We start from the raw sequence: 7,208 nt of genomic DNA on the forward strand, positions 1-7,208 counted from the left end.
ATGATTTAATTTCTATTTTTTGTGTATGTTTTATAATGTACATAATATATTAGTACAGTAGTACATGTATATAATTTATAAATAAATAAATATACATCTATTGGGGGTGCGTGCCCCAAAATTTTTTACTGATAGGGGAGCACGATCAAAAAAGTTTGGAGACCACTGCTTTACAGATTATTTTTCTTTGTCAAAACTATTCTCTAAATTTGGCAGCTAATTGCAGATGCTTTGAGGGGCCCTGATACCACATATCTTGGTGAGTAAATTGTCCTAAAAATCACTCCCAGCTTTGAGTTATGAATATGTCAGATCAAAATAAAGGCCTCAGAGCCTTCCTACTACTCTTCTAGCAGGGTCAGAACAGCTATCTGGACAGCAGCAGCATTTTGAGTGGCAGAGAGGCACAGCAATCTGTCACTCACTAACTCCTTTTGACTTTGAAGTATTCTCCCCTTCTCTTTGAAACAAAACATGTCAGTGATGGTAGTGCCAGCAGCAGCTGTAGTGGGGCTGGCCATGCAACAGCGATGGTAGAGGCAGCAGCAGTGGTAGTGAGGCAAGCAGATATAAGTTAAGTGCAGCTGTTGCTTGTCCCCTTCCCCCCAACCAAAACCCATGTCCAACTGGGTCCCAGGCTTTGAATTCTGCAGCAGACCCCACCTCTACCTGCTCCTCCCCACTCCCTTCTACTGAGACTGCCCAAGTTTGAAATTTCCATTAGCCATTTATAGTGCTTGGGTTTTGGCCAGGTCTTCTGCAGTGCCAGCCAAGGATGAAGCCCACAGCTGTCGGGTAGTTCACAGGGTGGGTGAGGGCCCCAGGCTGTAGGACAGGGAGCTCAGGGCCTCAAGAAATCTTAATCCATCTCTGCCCTCCCCGCCATGTGCCATGCTGCTTCCTCTTGGGGATTCCCTGGGTTTCGACCTTCCCTGCTGTTTCAAACTAATTGCAAGTGAGCATAGATAGCAGACACAAAAGAAAAGGTTGCAGATAATTCTCTTTTACATAATTCACCTTCAATGATTTATTCACCGTAACTTACATAAATAACAACACAACTGTTAGAGAATTTTCAAGCTAAACTGTGCAAGAAGCAGTAAGCACTCCTCAGCTTAGTAAATACATGGAACCAAGTGACCCAGTTACAGTTGTAGAAAACTGAGCAATTTTTTCTTGTAGAAAAATTGGCACTTACAACATGCTGTATTCACATTTCAACAACTAGCAGCTGCGGGGGTATGGTTGTGCTGGCGGCGGTGGGAGCGCAACAGTGGGAGCAGGACCACAGAGGTGGTGAGCAAGGAGCTCCCGAACGTGCGGCACTAACAGTGTTGGGGGGAGGTGGTGGTGAGCACTGACTAGAGGTCAGTGATAACCTGCAGCTAGTGTTGCCAGCTGTGGTAGCAGCAGCCAGCGGTGGCCAGCAGTGATCGTGGACCACCTTCAGATGCTGCCAACAGTGTCGGCAGCACCTTTTTGTAGGGGGTACACCACCATGCTCAGGGGATGCTCATGCACCCATGTGCACCCCCTACATGTTGCCCCTGTTCAGAGAGCCACATTGCCCTAGTCTTACATGCCCTGTCTGGCTTTTTCTGCCTCTGGTCTGCTGTCTTCTCTCCTCAGCCTCAGACATCTCAGATCAATATGGCGTACAAGTGCCCTAACCACTGCTCTTGCAATTTATAGGGCTGCTGTTCAGCAGGTCAGGAAAAGGTCACCCAACCCCACTTTGGTGCAAAAAATCCCATTGGTGCAGACATGATGGTGCCATCCTGGCAATTGTTTTGCAAAAGAGTGCCAAAACAATGTGCCAAAAGAGCACACAACAAAATACGGCAAAAGACCTCAAAAAGTCTCAGCTCACAGATCCCACATCCTCAGACTCACACACTTGCAACATCCATCCCCTCCCACCACTGCCTGCCTCTGCCTTGGCTTGGCCAGGGTGACAACAGCACCTTGACCCCATCATCTGCTCCTGCTGCTGACTGAAGGCACCCAGCACCATAGCCATGTTTTTTTCCTCCCTTGTGCTGGCTGGGATTGCCCAAAGAAGGCTTCCTTACAGTCAGATTCATGGCAACAGAGAGCTTGAAAACTGAAAATTTTCCTTCCCCTTCCCATCTCCTTTCTATACGAAATGTATCAATTGGTGCTGACATACTGGTGCCATCCTGGCAAAATTCTTTGTAGAGGAGCACCAAAAGTGGTTGTAGGTAAAAAGAGAGCCATGTACTGATGGGTATGGCTAGAAGTGTGGCCCACAGGGTCCCAAGGGGTACCTATAAGTCACACATGTGTCAAGGCACTATATAGAAATTGCAGGTAGACCCCTAGCTGCCATATCAGTTCACAGTCAGACACACATCCTCACCCCTGCCCCTGCCTGCCCCAGCCTTGCCCTGGCCTTGGTTACAACACCTTCATCCCCTACTCTGCCCCTCCCCCTGACTGAATACAGCATCATAGCTGCAGAATTTTTTTTTCCTTTTTGTGCTGGCTGGGATTGCATAAGGAAGGTTTGCTGGGTTTAATAAAATATATCACATCTCGTATCTGGGTTTAATAAAAGATATCACATCTCATATAAAAGAACCTTGGCTGCCACAAGGAAGGATATACATTTTAAAGAGGGCAATTAGCACCTTCTGAGGCTGAGCTCCCTCTCTTTGTTCTCCATGGAGCAGGAGAAAGTGAGAGGGTCTTTGTTTACAGTTTATTCCCCCTTCCCCTGCTTCAACACCAGATGCACTGGGTCTGAGCCTAGACAGGGAGTGCTTGGGTCCCTCCCCCCACCCTCATTCTGCCATGAGGCCTCACAGATGTTTCTGTGTGTTTTGCTATGCTCTGACCTGAGGCCAGGCCCAAGTCAGCACATTGTTAGGCCTCTCTCACACTGCCCTGTTCAGGGCCTCACACATACTTCCCCACTCTCACTGGGCCTCTAGCACTCTGTCTGCTCCTTTGCATGACCATGTAGGCCATCAGGCTTGTCTCTGCTGTCCCTGGCCAGCTCTGGCTCAGCCTTTTGGGCCTCTCCCATGACCCTCATCTGCTCAGGGGCCGGGCAATTAACCAAACACTAGGTTAACTCAACCCCTGACCCCTCATCGGGTAACACCTCGTCTCCTATTGGGGTCAGTGACTCACCCCCTTTCACTCACAGTTCTCCTTATGCCACTTCACTTCGCCTCAGACCCACTTGCAGCCTCAGGTGCCCAAAGGCTTACCTGGGCCTCCCTGCCCCTGTCCTCATGGGACCTTAACCCACTCACACCACTTTAGGACTACATGCACACCCTCCCTCCCTGGGGCCTCAAACACACACGCCCTCTCTGCTGGGGATCAATACACTTAACTCCTCTCAGGGGCTCTAGATTCTTATACCCCCACAGGCTCAGGTACCTCCCATGGGCGTGCCTGGCCCCTCTATTCCTGTTGGGCTCAGGTGCCTCCAGTTGGGCGTGCCTGGCCCCACTACTGTCCAGGGCCTTACACCTCCACAGGCTCAGGTGCCATTCTCATGGACATGCCTGGACCTACTACTCCTGTGGGTCGTATACCCCTATGGAGTCAGGTGCCACTCATGGGCAAGCCTGGCCCCACAATCCACTCTGGGCTCAGGTGCCCCTTCCTAGGCATGCCTGGCCCTACTCCCCTCCAATGTTATAACCCACAAAACTGGTGGGGGCTTGGGTTTTGAGGCAGCCCTACCCACCTTTCACTGGGGAAGTAACTGGCCTGGTATTTCTTGGGGCTGTCTTGCCATTGACAGCCCCACCAGACCACCCTTCCCCAGCAGGGTGCACTTTTCAGTCACATCCAGGACCAGGAGCCTCTTGCAATCCCCAATAACTCTTGCCCTTACCTCCAAGATGTTCCCTGATCAGCATCTCAGCCAGATGTGTACTCCTTGACTGCTGGTAGCAAACTACTGCCACAGCCCTGAAAGCCAGGATCTTAAAATGGCTGCCTCATTAGGGCTGGCCTGCACTTGTCTTTTCCCTGTCTTCCTCTTTAAAGTGGCAGGCAACAGAGGTGCTCTGCCACCTACCTTCCCCCTTAAAATGGTTCCGTGGGCAGGCTTACCCTGCTGCTCACAAAGCAGGCTCACTCAGAGTCTGCAACAGCCCTTAAGTGGTGAGCAGCCCACTGGTGCTCCACCACACAAGATAAGGAAGATCATATGCCTATCATTGATGAAGATCTTGTGAGGGAACATCCTGAGAGGTTGGACATCCACAAGTCAGCTGGCCTGGACAGAATGCACCCAAGAGTACTGAAAGAGTTGGCTGACATCACAGTACAACCAATAGTGAGAATATTTGAGAACTCATGGCACTCAGGAGAGGTTCCAGAAAATTGGAAGAGGGTCAATGTGGTGCCTATCTGCAAGAAAGGAAGTAAGGAGGATCCAGGGAACTACAGGCCAGTCAGTTTGCCTTCAATCCCTGGAAAGATCTTGGAAAAATATATCAAAGAATCCATCAACAACAGGATAATGGAAGTCAACAATCTGAGAGACAGCCAACGTGGCTTCATTGCAGGTAGGTCTTGTCTGACCAACCTCATTTTCTTCTATGACCAGGTGACACATCACCTGGACAAGGGAGAGGAGGTGGATGTCATATACTCGGATTTCAAAAAAACCTTTGACTCTGTCTCCCATGATGTCCTCATGGTAAAATTGGGGAACTGCAGCCTTGACAACCTTATAGTCTGATGGCTGGAGAACTGGCTATGTGGACAGATCCAGAGAGTGATAGCTGACGGAACCGAGTCAACAAGGTGCATGGTGACCAGTGGCATCCCTCAGCATTCAGTACTCAGACCAGTACTTTTTAATATATTCATAAATGATCTGGATTTGGGTGCCAGAAGCAGACCTGCTAAATTAAGATAACACCAAATTATGGGGAAGTGTGGTCACACTAGCAGATAGGCTGGGAATTCAGGCCAACCTCGACAGGCTCACAAGGTGGACTGATCAAAACCCAATTACATTCAACACAGAGAAATGCAAGGTACTCCACCTCAAGAGAAAGAACCCATGTCATACTTACAGGCTTATCAGTGCTAGCACCACGGCTGAAAGAGGCTTGGGGGTCATGATTAATCACAAGATGAACATGAGCCACCTTGTCTGCTTTGTGGATGTCAGTATCTTTTACAAAGGGAGTTGATGTCATCATCCTCATTTCTAGATGATGAAGCTGAGGCACAAGGAGGTGAAGGAACTTGCCTAAAATCCATATGTAAACCAGCAGTAGAACAGAAATACAACCCAGGTCTCCTGAGTCCTCACCCAGTGATGTACTCAATAAACCACACTGCCCCTGTTCAATCAGTTTGTTGTGCATGGTACAAAATGTAGCAGTAAGAATGTGCTTATAAATTGTACATCTGACAAAGCAGATTGTTGCCTACAAAAGGTCATGCATCTCTGAACCAGTTAGTCTCTAAGGTGCCCAAACTTTTGGCTGACCTCAAACAAAAGGCAACTAACCACCTCTATGTATTTTCTGAAATTCAAAGAGCAGTGCAGTTCAGTGGCTTAGTTATTGGATTAGGAGTGAGGAGACCTTCAGTACTATTTCTGGCTCTGGCTTTCAGCTACCAAATGACCTTAAATTGGTCACATTACCTTCCCCTTTCAACAAGTTATGTCTCCTCCTGTGGATAAGAGCTCCATGTCTTTGCTGTTTTTATAAAGTTACTTTCATCAGTGAGCCGGGGCTTGGGCTGCTAGGGCCTAGGGAATTAGCATTAACTAGTGTTTGTCCTTCTTCTGTTGAAAGAATTGTTGATGCTGGCTGTTTAGATCTGCTGTCCATCATGGAAGTTGCCACAGGTGCTGCTGGCAAAAGCAAATATGGCTCTGGATACTATACATCTTTTAAATTTATGATAAGGGACAAAATAATCCATTTCACAATCTTTGTATTAAAGGCTGTGCTAGTGTCTGTAAATCACTATATAAATCACTGCATGCATTCTCCAAAAGGCCTATTCCTTGCTCACTACCAGAGGAGTTGCTGGCTCACTTCTGTGCCATGGCACTGTTCACAGCTTCCCTCAGGGTAGTCATTAACCTCACAGACCATCCATGGAGAATGAGAATTTTTTTCAGGAACTTCAAAGGTTAAGAGAACACATTGGTACCCTTCTTGAAGGTGATGGCAAAATATATACATTTATATACTTATATATGCACACACATATACAATTAAGCCACTGAATTCTGAGTTAGCTGTGAAATAAAGATAAGGTCATTCTGTGCAGTTTAACTCAGGGCTCAGGAAGGGGGCTTCAGTCAATTTGAGGGCCTCTTCAGACGCTGTTGCATTGACCTCTGCCACTGCCACTTGGACAAGTGGGGAATAAACTGTCCACCTGATGTTGATCCATTTTTTTTCCAATGCATATTAAGTGAAGGTGCAGAAAAGCCACTAACGGAGAAAGTAACTGCTGGTAAGAAGCTTGGCAAACATGTTCAGCTCACAAAGCTTCATATGGCTTAACCACTTGTTTTCAATTTAAACGAGTGAGTTGCTGGGAGTTTGGAATTTATCAAAACTGGGGTCTTCAGGGCCCCAGGTCAATTCTCCTACAGACATGTTAGACATATCACTAAATGCAATGATGGGCAGGTAGTTGGATGCTGAAAGGATGAGGACAGGATAAGAATCTAGGCTCAACAGTGTACAATAGAGCTTGTGTGGCAGGAAAGAGTGTTCTATGGAGGTAATGTTTGGTACTGAACATTCTGCTACTATCAGCCTAGACACTTGCTGGGACATTTTGTCACTCTAGGCCTCATGGACTATCAGGAAAATTCTTCATCATCCTTATGAATCATATACTGGGATATCTGCAAACAAACCTGATGTCAAAACACTGAGCAATGGGATTCACATAATAAAACACGGCACAGCTGATTTCCATATTATGGAGGACCTGCACAACAGTGGACATGCATCTACTGTCAGCCTATTCCACTTGACCTGTAGGTATGGTGCCGGTTGTTCCTCCCGAGGTGCATCACCTTGCACTTGTCTGTGTTGAAGCCCATCCTATTCTCATCCACCCACCTTTGTAACCTGTCTAGGTCTGATTATAGCCTGTTGCATCCTTCCAATGTGCCCATGTCCCCCCACATCTTAGTGTCATCAGCAAATTTGAACAGGGTGCTTTTTACCCCC

This window comes from Crocodylus porosus, unplaced genomic scaffold (assembly GCF_001723895.1).
Source record: "Crocodylus porosus isolate Cpor-Errol unplaced genomic scaffold, CroPor_comp1, whole genome shotgun sequence".
NCBI classification, from domain to species: Eukaryota; Metazoa; Chordata; order Crocodylia; family Crocodylidae; genus Crocodylus; species Crocodylus porosus.